This window comes from Narcine bancroftii, chromosome 9 (genome assembly GCF_036971445.1).
Source record: "Narcine bancroftii isolate sNarBan1 chromosome 9, sNarBan1.hap1, whole genome shotgun sequence".
NCBI classification, from domain to species: Eukaryota; Metazoa; Chordata; class Chondrichthyes; order Torpediniformes; family Narcinidae; genus Narcine; species Narcine bancroftii.
Window position 1 is genome coordinate 116,499,865 of NC_091477.1, and position 13,279 is coordinate 116,513,143.

Consider the following 13,279-nt stretch of genomic DNA (forward strand, 5'->3'; position numbering starts at 1 on the left):
TGAGCAAACAATGAAATACTGGAGGAATTCAGTGGGTCAGACAATATCCTTTTCACACTGCCAACCCTCCAAAAAGAGGAGTAATGTATAAAAGACCATGGGGGGGAGGGAAGTGCATACAATTTAATAAAACTTGCATGTGCAATGTATAAAAGACTGTGCAAAAATATACGGCAGTGGGTTTCAGACTGTTCATTCCATCACTCTCATTGATGACTGTCATCTAATCTCCACTGTGGCCAAAGGAGTAGTAATGGATGAAGGGATAAAGTAAATGAAGAAGGAAATTGATGATTCCTTTTTGGTCAACCTTTGAAAAGCCCCAAATGGTTTTGAAATTCATGAATCTGATTAGTGTAAAATGTTTTTGTTTAACACTAGTCTTTTAAGCTTCCTGGCTCTAAACACCCCTCTCTGCAATTGGGTTCTTGACTTCCTGCAAGCAGTCCGAATTGGTAACAGCATCTCCCAAGACCATCACACTAAGCACGGGGCCCTCCAGGGCTGTGTGCTGAGTTCACTACTGTTCACTTTGCTGACCCATGATCGTGCACCTAAACACCGCTCACACCCCATCATCAAGTTCGCTAACTACACCACCGTGGTGGGCTTGATCAGTAAGAATGACAAGTTGGTGTACAGAGATGAAGTGCAGTCGCTAATGGACTGGTGCACAGCCAACAACCTGTATCTGAATGTCAAAAAAAACAAAAGAGATGGCTGTTGACTTCAAGTGGCCCAAGGGGACCATGTTTTGCAGACCATTGATGGCTCCACTGTTGAAGTTGTAAAGAGTATCAAGTTCCTTGGAGTGCACGGTGGGGAACGTCGCATGGCCCCTTAACACAAGCTCCATAGCCAAGAAAGCCCTGCAGCACCTCTACTTCCTGCAAAAGCTGAGGAAAGTTCATTTCCCACCCTTACTACATTCTACAAAGGGCACATCAAGAGCATCCTGTGCAACTGCATCACCGCCTGGTTTGGAAGCTGTACCTCCTCGGACAGCAAGATCCTGCAGAGGACAGTAAAATCAGCAGAAAAGATCACTGGGGGTTCCCTTCCTACCTTGAGGGACATTTACAACATTCGATGCTGGTGAAAGTCAATAAACATTATGACGGACTCTACACAACCCTCAAGTAAACTGTTCTCCCTTCTGCCATCCGGTAGGATTGGAGGTACTGTAGCACTCAGGTCCTTGTGTCCAGATTGGGCAAGAACTATTTCCCCCAAGCCATCAGACTCCTGAACTCTCAAAATATTTGGGAATTGTGTATCATGGTCTGTTAATGTACAAGTCTTAATATTTTAAATGTGTGGAACTTCTATTCTAACCTATATTTATGTAAATATGTTCTGTGGTCCCGGAGAATCGTTATCTCCTCTTTGCTGAGCAAGCATGGTATGAATGACAAAGGTGACTTGAGCTGAACATTTGGCCTTCTAAAATACACACAGCCTCTTCTGTGCACAGGCTACCTCTGTGTAACGGTTGTTTGGGTAGCGGAAATTCATCCTTTCAAGCTCTAGAAATGGTTACCCGTAAGTTGAGATGCAAAATAAAATTCGTATGAATTTTTATGCAACAAAAAAGTAAATAAATCATCACAATTTTTTCCAACTAGTTTCTTCATCATGTGCAGATGCGAAAGATTTGTGTACTATGGAAACTCACTACATGAGTCACTTTCTAGTAATGCAACACCTATCACTACCTCCCCATAATGCAAGGGTCATCTGTAGCATTAATGTTACCTCTAGAATGCATTACAATAAGCCAACTATGCAAATAAACTTTGCACATTTACCATATATTTTGGCATGCAAGTCGAGTTGTAAAACCCTCAACAATCACTCAAAAAAAAGTAGGGTTGACTTGTATGCCAGATATACATTTGAGACTTTAAATTCACCAAAAAAAACCAGATTGATGTCAATTCAGCATTTTAAGTCGATGTTGGAAGTACCTCCCCACTGCTGGCACCACCGTTCCCTGATGCCTCCCCACCACTGGGGACCACAATAACTGCTCCTATCTGGGACCCTGACGTCACCGTGGCCGCTCCTGCCTGGTAGGCCAAGGATCCTGCTGGGAGCACGACGTCGCCACTCCAGCTCTGCGGGCTGTTGCTGCTCCTGCCCGGTAGGCCGAGGTTATTTTTTTTTAACTTAATTTACAACTTTGTTTCTTGTGATTGGAGTGTTTTTTTTTAAATTTGGGTTGGTCCTGGGAGGCCCGAATGTACCATAAAAACATTAAAATGAGGCATAAAAAGGGGTTTGACCTATCTGCTGATCAACTTGTATGGCGAAATGTATGGTATTTGCTTCTCTGGTGTTTGCCCCATTACAGCAATGAGCTGTTTAGGGCTGCCATTCTCCAACATTTTTTGGATATGGCCCCCTTGGAACTCTGCTCAAAGTTATGGACCCCCTTCCCTGTGTAGCAGTCAAATTTAGTTGGTTTCTTCTGTTCTTTTCTCCTAACGACTACATAAAAATATTTAGGATTTTAGTCTGTGCCCCTCCTTCAACATGCTGTGACCCTGCTGAGAATGGCTGGTTTAGGGTACATGGTCCAAGGTAAACTGGTGTGGAGAGAACATTTTCCCTCTTTACCCTCCACCCCTCAACATTTTGAAAGCACAAAATTCAAATGAATTTCAGATTTTTCTTTCTCGCCACAGATACCTAAAACTAATATTTGCATGTTAGCAGACTGATTATAAGAAAGAAGCCAAACCAAATCTGTAATTTTCTGATGTCCAGCAGGTGTCGCTGGATAGCAATTGAGAATCTAAATTTGGCTCTCATTTTCCCCTCCTATAACTTGGGGCTCAAAAGAATTCTGGTGGCTTTGGTACAATCACTTGTGATGCATTTTACATTGAGGAGCTATAAAAGATATGTGAAGCCTCTTCCGATACATGTTGACTTTTTTTTACAAAAAGCCCTCTTGGTGGTACGGCCTGCTTAACACTTGATGAAGCTGATTATAAATCAACAGAGTCCGTGACAGTGAAGGATTATTCTATGGCTGAATTGCATTATGTATATTTGGACCTATGCCAAAGCATTAACTGGTTGAGGAGCATTACACGTTGCAAGTGAAAGTTTGTAATGGCACTTGGAAAATGAAGGGCTACTAGTCTGAAAGTGCACATCAACAGAGTGTGGTTTACCTCTTAAAAATTAGAATAAAAGTTTGAATATGCATAGTATATTTGAAGTTTTTACAGAAGAGGTTGGTAGAAGATGGAGTGGGGGGTGATCATTGGGCCATGTAACAGTCAGCTAGTTTGTGTACCAAAAGTATACCTTGCTCACCAGAAATGAAAATTTAGCACAGCAAATTTTGTATAAAAAGGAAAAAAATTGTAAGAAAGTAAGCCACCGGCCCAACACGATTTTCTTCTTGACGTTGGAAAGTAGGTCATTAACTTGTCCTCATCCCAAATTTGGTTCTCCTTCCATGGACTTGGCTGAACTATATGTTTTGCAGTCATGATCTATTTGATTCTCACCCCATTCCTTTTCCATAACTAAAATCGGCAATATAAACTTTCAACTGAAATTGTTATCTTCAAGCTCAATTCTTTTCACCCTTTCATCAGTCATTGCCACACCACTTTTGACTCACTGGTGTGCACTTCTACGACCTCCTCCTGTTTGACAGTTGTCCGCAATTCCTAAATCTGCAATCTCTACCTCCAAGAAGGACCCGTGTAGGAGATGGATATGGGAGTAGCTTCATCTTCACGTTCTGTGTCAAGTCACGCACTATGCTGATAAGGAAAATATAATGGATTGTATTTTCTTTGGTCAAAATCCTAGAACTCCTTACGCAGCTGTGTGGAGATACTTAGTTAGAACATAAAACATTAAGGACAGGAACAGAGCCTTCAGATGTCTGTGCTGAATGAGATTGAATTAAATCTCTTCCACCTGCACATGATTCATGCTTCTCTTTCCCTGCATATTCATGTGTGTATCTATAAGACTTTTTTTAAATGTTAAAATCTTCTAGAAGCAGAGCAATAAAGCAAAAAAAAGTGACAAAATAAATGCATGAAAAACGTGACGGTAATTACACCTTTTGGTATCAAAATTGAGCACCATAAAGTACTGCACAACTTCAATTGTAAAGATTTAAAAAATGATTTAATAACCCCAAACTACTTGGAAAAAAAGTTGGCCTTTAATCCCCAAAACAACCTTTCTGCTAATTTTCTATCCATTCTGTTATTGCTGCTCAGATCCCTTTTGATCAGAGCAGCCTAACATGCAGAACCTTATTGAATGCTTTACTGTAATCCATATACAATTATACAACATACATAGCTCTCCCCTCATTAAATCTCTAGCTCACATCTTCAAAAAACTTGATCAGATTTGTAAGACAAGATTTCCCATTTATGAAAGCATACCTACTATCCGTAATTAACCCATCCACATGATTGTCTTCTCCCTCAGAATTCCCTCCAGTAACTTAAAAACACAGATGTTAGGCTCACTGGCCTGTAGTTCCCTGGCTTTTCCCTGCAGGCCTTCTTGAATAGAGGTACCATATCTGCCATCCTCCAGTCTTCTTACGCCTCACCTGAACTTAATGACAACTTGTAAATCTCATCCAGGGCATCTGGAATTCCCCCTCTCACTTCCTAATGTCCTTGGATATATCTGATCAGGCCCAAGATATTTGTCTACCTTCAACACTTCCTCAACCATAATATTGAATCTTCTCAAGTCACCCCATTCTTTGTCTTTCTCAACAGTAAAGCAAAGGAGAACTACTTTTTGAGGACCTTGTCCATCTCCTGTGGCTTTGCGCCGAGTGGACTGCATTGATTCTTGAGAGGTCCTGTGTTTTTTCTCTCTTGTTACCCCTTTCCCTTTTTTCTCTATAAAATCTCTTGGGATTATGCTTAATGTTAGCTTCATGAGCTACCTTCTGGAAGTGAAACACGATGATCTGCAGACACCGTGATTGAAGTAAAAACAATACTGGAGAAACTCAGGAGGTCAAGCAGTGTACTGTATAGATCAAAGATAAAAAAATACATAACCAACATTTTGGGCATGAGCCCTTCATCAAGTTTTAATGGAGGACGCAAGCCTGAAACCGCCTGTTCCTTTTTTTCCCCATCTGATTTCCTTTTTTAGCTTGCTTCTCAGTTCCCAAAACTGGTTACATCTCCCCATGCCTATTTGGTCTTGACCAGAATTTCCTTTGTGGGCTCGGCTTCCCTCTGCTTGCATGTCAGACCCTTCACTCCATCAGGAATATGCACACTCTAGTCTCTTGTCAACACGCTTTTATAAACATCCCATTTTCCCAATGCTATAGTACGCCAAACGGCATCTTTAAAAAAAAAACTGTTGTGGATCTTTGGAATTCTTTTTTCAAAGTGATTGAGTTAAGCAAAATTAAGATTAATTTGGTGGAATATATTTGGAAAGGAGTGTATATTTGCACTGAGGTTCAACCATCATTTTACTGAATGGTGAAGCAGGCTCACAGGATCATGTGATTTAGGTTCCAATTTTAATTTGGCAGCAAACAAAAAAAAGAGTTCATTTGTCACTAAAACACCAATTTCTTTGCCTGTTACCAATAAAAGTCCACTCTTTTAATAAGTGTTTGTGTCCAAAGACTATGTACAAGAGTTATTTGAGTAGACTGAATACTGATTCAAAATTAACACCACAATGTTTTAAATGATCCACAGATTTGAAAAAGAACTGTTAAACGTTTGAAAAAAGATCACTTCAACATGGTGACCAATACACTTAGCCATGAAAGTAATAATGTCCTTAAATTATTCAGCATGGATTGATATTGGACCTTGAACAGAAAGAATATATTGAGTTGTTTTCAAATTACCAAACCATGATTACTGTAATCAACTGGTACTATTAACATTGTATTCATCTCAGCTTTTCAGCTATTTTGTGGCTCATGTTACAGGTGCTTAAGTTCATTCTGGTGTACTTGTATACTTAATAGCCCTGTGCAAGGTTGACAGGATTTTTTTTTTAAAAGAGTAAATTAAGTGAACCTTGAAAACATATTCTCCCTGCTCCTTATCGTTCTTTTCTGTAGCCTTTTAAGCTAAACACCGATTGTGAAGAAAAGATTTGCCTTCACCCTCTTTACCCCCCACCCCGGCTATCTTCTTGATTAAAGAATCATTTTGGAGATGGGGTTAGAGCAGTGGCATATCTAGGTCAAGTGACACCTTAGGGCTGCCACTGACATTGGTGTCCCACCCATTTAAAAAAAAAATGCACAAAAACGGCCACCACACACAGGTTGTGGATACAGGTTGCAACTCTACAAAGTAACGTATTTAGTTAAGATTTCATTCTATACTTAGAACTACCTTGTTCAGTTTGTTCCATTAAATAAAACATCAATGAGTATTATTTTTATGTGATGCAATGTCAAAATTAATTAATAACAGTAACATCCATCAATTCATTATTTATTCAGCGAGGTATTAATTGGAAAACATGGCCGGGGTGGGGGAAGGAGAGAAATAGTGGGGGGGAGGGGGTGGGAATTAATGGAAACCAGAGAAATTGATGTTAATGCCATCTCGTTGGTGGGAACCCAGGCGATGTTCCTCTAATTTGTGGGGTGGGGGGGGGGTCTCAGTGCGGCAGGGCATGAAACTATGGACAGACAAGTTGGCATAGAATTGGCACTGGGAAATCCCTGCTATTACGATGGATAGAGCTAAAGTGCTGAACAAAGTAATCTCCCAGTTAGCGTCCAGACTCTCCAATGTTCAAGCGACTACAACAGGAACATCAGATGTGGCAGATGACCCCCTGCAGATTCACAAGTAAAGTGTTGATTCACTTGGAAGGACAGTTTGAGGCCCTGATTGATGATGGGAGAGGAGGTGTGGGTCATGTAGCCCTTCTTGCAGTCACAGGTGTTGATGGCAAGGGGCGATTAGTAGGAAGAGAGGAATCGTTCCTGCAGAATGTGGGGATGAAAGGGAAAGATGTGTCTGGTGTGGAATCATGGTGGATATGTTGGATGATGTATTGGGTGTGGAGGCTAGGAGTGGCGGTAGGTGAGGACAAGGGGAATCTTGTCCTTACTGCATGTAGGGGCGGAGGGGTCCGGAACAGATGTGTGGGTAATGGAGGATATGCAAGTAAGGGCCAAGTTGATGGTGGTAAAGGGGAAGCCATGTTTTTTAATGTTGGAGGATATTCTCGGATGATCTCACATGGACTACCTCATCCTGGGACCAGATGCAGCGGAGACTGAGGAATTGAGAAAGGAATGGAATCCTTACAAGGGATTGGGAATGAAGTGGTGTCATTGAGATTGCTGTGGGAATTGGTGGAGTTTGTGGCAAATGTCTGTCATTTGTTTCCTGAGATGGAGACAGAGAGATCAAGAAAGGAGAGAGGGTTGCCAGAGATGGACCAAGTGAATTTGAGGTCAGAGTGAAGTTGGCAGCAAAGTGGATAAGGTCACCAAAGTAGTCGTCAATGAAGCAGAGTAAGATTTGAGGAGATTTGCCTGTGTTGGCTTGTAGCCTGGTTTGCTCCATGTAGCCAATTAAAAGGAAGCCATAGCAGGAGCTCATGCTGGTACATGTGGCTCCCCCTTTGACTTGTATTTACTGAATTTTGTACCACAACTGCAGCTATACAAAGCTTTGGAATAAGTTTGTGTCTAAACTGCAGTTCTTAAACAATGTGCATATAGCCAGTGCAATATTTATCAACATAACATTAGCACCAGGACTTTTATAAATGTACAAATTCTACCTTGTGTTATAACACTAAATGTTTCTTATTTTAATAAACATCAATGTATATTTTCTTTTGTCATGGCCATAGTCTTCTGAGGCATTCCTTCAAGATCAAGGGTGACTTGCTTCCCCTCGCATTTTTTTTGTGGGTTCTAAAGCAGCTGATGAGGCCTTCATGGGGCTAGCAGACTCTTCCACAGATGGGGCAAGGCGTTTGGCTAACCAGGTAGTTTGTGAGGTGATGTGTTCCTTCTGACACTATTTGAGACATCCTCATTTCCCAGTTCTCGACCATCCTGAATACTCCATTTTGAATAATCTTGGGCCAGGTTCCCAATAATCAGTCGGAATGTTGTACTTCTTTAAGGATGCTTTGAATGCATTCTTGAATTTTACCTTTATCTGCTTGGTAACCTCTTTCCAGGCCAGAGATTAGAACAATTGTTTCAGGAATCTTGTGATGGACATGCGCTCGCCCTCTCGCTCTCTCTATCTTTCCATTTCTGTAAATATTTCTCTATTTTTTCTAAAAGAGGAGTGTAATTAAATGTATGTAAATTCTGTAAATTATTATCAGTCATTATTTCTAAATATTCCATCTATCTTCCATTTAAATCTTTTTGACATCTTTCATAGTCAAAATTCTTCAATGGCATCATCTCACTCTTGTCCATATTTATTTGATAACCTGATACTCTTCCATATTTTTCTAATGTTGTTTGTAATTTTACCAAGGATTCAGCTGGAGACACATCAGCAAGAAGCAACTTGCATCTTCTTCCTGTCCAACTTTGAAGCCCTTAGGATCCGGATCTCTCCTTATAAATCTCCACCAGTGGCTCAATAGCTAGGATAGAAAGTGCCAGAGAAAAGGGACATCCCGTCTACTCGATCTACTCAAGGGAAAAATCACTGCCATCTGATTATTAGTTATAATTTTGGCTTGAGGTTTATGATAATGACTTCTTTACCAATTTATAACTTTTCTGCCTATACCAAATTTTTCCAGTGTTTTAAGTAAGAGAGACCATTCCAATTGATCGAATGCTTTTTTTTTGCATCTAGGGAGATAGTTAAACTTGGATTCAACTTTGATTTTGCCATATGTATTATATTAGATAGTCTACCTAGACCCTTTGAAGAGTGTCTTCCCTTGATAAGTTTTTGGAACGCATTTGTCTTTTTACATTTGTCCTTTGCTTAATCAAGGTAGGACTAAAATCTTGAAAAAAATTGTACTTTTTCATGGTCAATCTTGGACGGGCTATTATTTTGTTTAGAGTATTCATATGCTGCTCCCAGAATTGTTTCCTGTTCCTGTAGCTCTAAACCAGGACCGGTCGTGGTCACTGATCTCTGGCTCTTCTAGGTCCAAGAGTCCTTTTCAATATGTAATTTTCTCTGAATTTGTCTTCTCCCACACTTGTGGGATCCATCTTTCAAAGAGGTTCACCGGATCTCTTCCCTCAATCCCTCCCTTCAGTCCGATAATTCAAACATTATTTTGTTTGCTAAAATTCTCCAGCAAACCTTGTCTGTCCGACTCCCATTGCTTTGCATCTTTTTCCAAAGCTTTTAGCTTATCTTGTTTTTTTTAAACCAAGTCTATTTCTGCTTGGTTCATTCTTTCCATTTGGTCTTCAATGATTTCTTTAATTTAATTCATCCTTTCATTTGTCTCATTACATTTTTGATGCCTACAAATCGATTGCTCAAGTTTTCCATGATAATATTTTGTTCTTGTCCTAAACCCCCTGCTCTACCAGGGTCTGCCGGTCCCAAGGCCACTCTTAGACTGCTATCTTTCGGGCTTTGGCTTGATGTTCCTGGCCGAGTAGAAAATTCCTCAATTTTTGTTCTTGACTCCCTTGGTTTCTTAGTTCTTATTTTGTCCATTTCTTTAGCGAAAAAATTCATAATTTTAAGATTTTAACCATTTTTTTTGATGCTCTTCATGGACAACTCGATCAAAACACGTCTGTCTATTAGACTCTTGAGTTGCCAGAGTGAGTTCTTGCTGATCTATAGCAGGCTGAGTTGAAAGCAAAAATATTCGGCTTAGATTTTGTCATTTGACTATAAAAAGTACTGATAGATTTTTCTAAATGTAAAGGGTGACAGAGTTAGTGGAGCAGTTAATGTAACTTTCTTACGATGTCACCGGCCCGGGTTTGAATCTGGTGCTGTCTGTAAGGAGTTTGCATTCTCGCAGTAACTGTTTGGGTTTCCTCTAGGTCACACATGTCAAACTCTGGCCCGCGGGCCAAATTTGGCCCGCGATATAATTATATTTGGCCCGCAAGATCATTTCAAAAATGTATTAGAGGTGGCCCGCCCTGCAGCGAGAGCCGATGCTGTTTTTTGGTAATGTCACCTCCACCATCCTCCCCCTTCATTGCACATCCTTTCCCACCCCCTAACTATTCCCTCCCCCCTAAAACCACCCCCCCTTAAAAGATGGCCAGAATATTCTCAAAAAGGAATCCAGAATGGTAAAGTTCCACAAACCTTCTGCTGGGAATCCTAACAACACCCGGGCATCAGATCCACGGGACGCGGAGGGAGCAAGAGTGTTGCAGGTTGACCGTGCAAACTTTGAGAACGGGGAAAACAAAATTGTAACACGAGAAGTCTGTCAATGTCATCAGCCGGCAAGCCAGTTGGAAGGCTCCCTGCGCAACCAGTCACTTCTCCCACCTGTCGAGCAGTGTGGCGGATTGGCGAGCGCCTGTGATTTCCTGTCGGCGCGACGGACATGGCAGGCTGCGCACGGCCCCCGCTGTTCCGCAAAGGCTGATCGGCAGCGCGCTGGGCCTGAGTGGGTGGGTAACCAGCGGTGGGCAGAGGGTGTAGGTGAGTAGTAATGGGCAGGGGAAGTTATGGTGGTGCGAGGGGCAGTTAGAGGGAGGGATGAGTAGAAGGAGGGGTGGATAGGGAAGAGGTAAAAGGAGAGGGGCAGGGCGAGTAGGGGAGGGGTGATTAGAGGGTGAGAGACGGGTAGAGGGAGGAACAGGTTGAGGGGAGAGGCAGTAGAGGGGCGTGTATAGGATGGGGTGGGTAGAGGCAGAACGAGTGGAGTGAGGGATGAGTAGAGGTTGGGTAAAGGAGTGGTCAGGTAGAGGGATGGTGAGTCGAGGGTGAATAGAGGCCTAGAGCCTGAGGAATGAGCAGGAAATGCTGAGTCTTGATGCAGGCCAAAATGGACACAGCCTGTGAATGCTGACTACATCTCCACAGGGACCAAATATGTTTCCCTCAGGTCAAGCAAAGGGTGAACTTGAGCTACCTACTCCTGACCTGTAACATTATCCTCCTAAAGTTATATCCTAAAGTTTAACATTACATATGTTGAAAGAAGAGAAAACATGCAGATGTTGTTGAAAATTTTCAATAAATATTTAGTTCGGCCCTCGACTTAGTCCAAGTTTTTAATTTTGGCCCTCCGTGAATTTGAGTTTGACACCCCTGCTCTAGGTCTTTCCTCCCATGTTCCAAAGACTTGTGGGGTTAGTAGATTGGGTGTATTTTTGGCAGTGTGCGCTCGTAGGGCAGAAGGACCTATTACCATGATGTATCTCTAAATTAAAGGGTTTTGTGTAAATTTAAAATTGTATTCGTAATAGAGCACAATTGTCATTTTTGAAGACAAATTGACTTTGAGGACCACATTTATTTATGGAGCGGTAAATAAAAACTAGTGTTTTTAAGAAGTAGCTTTTCTGGTCTCAATTTGGACAAAGCTGACAACATTTTCAGCTTTTGAAGGGTAACAATATCTGCTTCACAAAGAAAAAGGTTAATACTGGATATAGGAGAGCAAAAGTGAGAAAATACAGAACCTGAAAGGAATGTGGGTTCAGAAAAAAATCATTGAAATTTTTGAAAGGTGGGTTGCATTTCACTAGGATGTTGAGAAATAAGTTTTTATATAGAGTGATTGATGTCTGGGATGTGCTGCCAAAAGGGGTAATAGAATCGTACAATTTTGATGTTTAAGAGACATTTTGGCAACCCAGGCAAGGCATGGAAGGATGCAAGCAAATTGAATTGGTGTTGATAGGCAAAAAGGTAGACATGGACCTTCATGAGATAGGTTTGGAGGGCAAGGACTGAAAGCTTCTTCCAATATATTCCTTTCCTGGTTTGCAGTATGCGGTTTATGTGGTGCAGAAGATCTGGGAGAGGGAGAAAATAGTACAAAAAGAGTAAACCGCGGAAGTCTGCAGACACTGTGATGGAAGTAAAACCAATGCTGGAGAAACTCAGCAGGTCAAACTGTACTTTGTATAGCAAAGATAAAGATACATAACCAACGTTTCGGGCTTGAGCCCTTCATCAAGGGAGAAAATGATTGGTTCTGGAACAAATATGACTATAGATGATAAATGGAAATATGTTGGAGAGAGTGTGGGGTTATGTAGAGAGAGAAATGTGATGAGAGAAATTAATATGGGATATGGACGGAAATTGGTGCTTTCTTCATTGGATGTGAATCTTTGGAATTCACAACATGAGAGACACAGTGGTTACATATGTTCAGCTTATTCTAAGCAATTGAGCTACAAAGGGTTTATGAGGGATCTTGTTGGAGAATTGCTGTGATATTGGAAGTCAGAGTAGGCTTGGGGCTGTTTGCCCCTCATGTTTCTGAAGACTTCACCAAGTGATGGAAATATATAGTGATGGAGGTATAATATTGTTACCTACAAAAATTGGTATTCCTCCTGCTCGTATATTTGTCATAAATGGTACTGTAATGATCTTTTAGCTCTAAGTTAGGTTTCAACCTTATCCATGGTGTTCATGTGCTTAAGGAGTGTATTGAAGGACCTAAATTACATGCTGAGTAAATGCAAAGATGCTGTGCCTAAGAGGATATTTGGTCCTTCTTGGAGGATGTAATGCTCAACATTGGACTTGGTTGTGTGCAGGAACATAGGAAAAGTTGGGCAAGGAGCTATTTAGAGTAAACCAGAGAAGCATGTTCCATGGGGAACTGTTGAACTCTCAGAAGAAAGAGCATTACTTAAAGCTGAGAGGGCATCCCTGAAGAGGGTTCATATTGCTTGTTTAGAACTCAAACCAGTGTCCATCAACCTCCTGGAGAGAGTCTGGCTCCTTTTGCCATGAGTTAAGCGTGAGTGGTGTTCATGTCACTGAGCTTCCCATATCACTTTGCATATATGTAGTATCAGCAACTTAAATTGAAACCCCAAGCAAATGGAATAGACTTTCTTTCAATATTCCATAGAACTACAAGTCTCCATTTTCAAGTACAACAGAATAATCTTATTCTTCATTTTACATGATCAGATAATTAATTATAGGTGAAACTAGTACTTAGAAACAAGAAACCCTGCATAACAACCAAAAGAAACTTTGGTGCCAGTGAGTACAAATATGCCAACTCTAGATTGTCAGGAGGTCTTTGATGCAATGTCAATCATTGCATGGTGACACCATCCTGGTATGTCACCGTCAGAACAGTCTGCTATTGTTTG

At 41.1% G+C, this 13,279-nt stretch overlaps 1 protein-coding gene across 4 annotated transcripts in view; it reads left to right on the top strand.

The window, feature by feature from the left end:
- The window catches only part of rnf13 (ring finger protein 13), a 163,956-nt gene that overhangs the window by 48,164 nt on the left and 102,513 nt on the right, over positions 1 to 13,279 (top strand). The gene's annotated exons all lie outside the window — the stretch shown is intronic.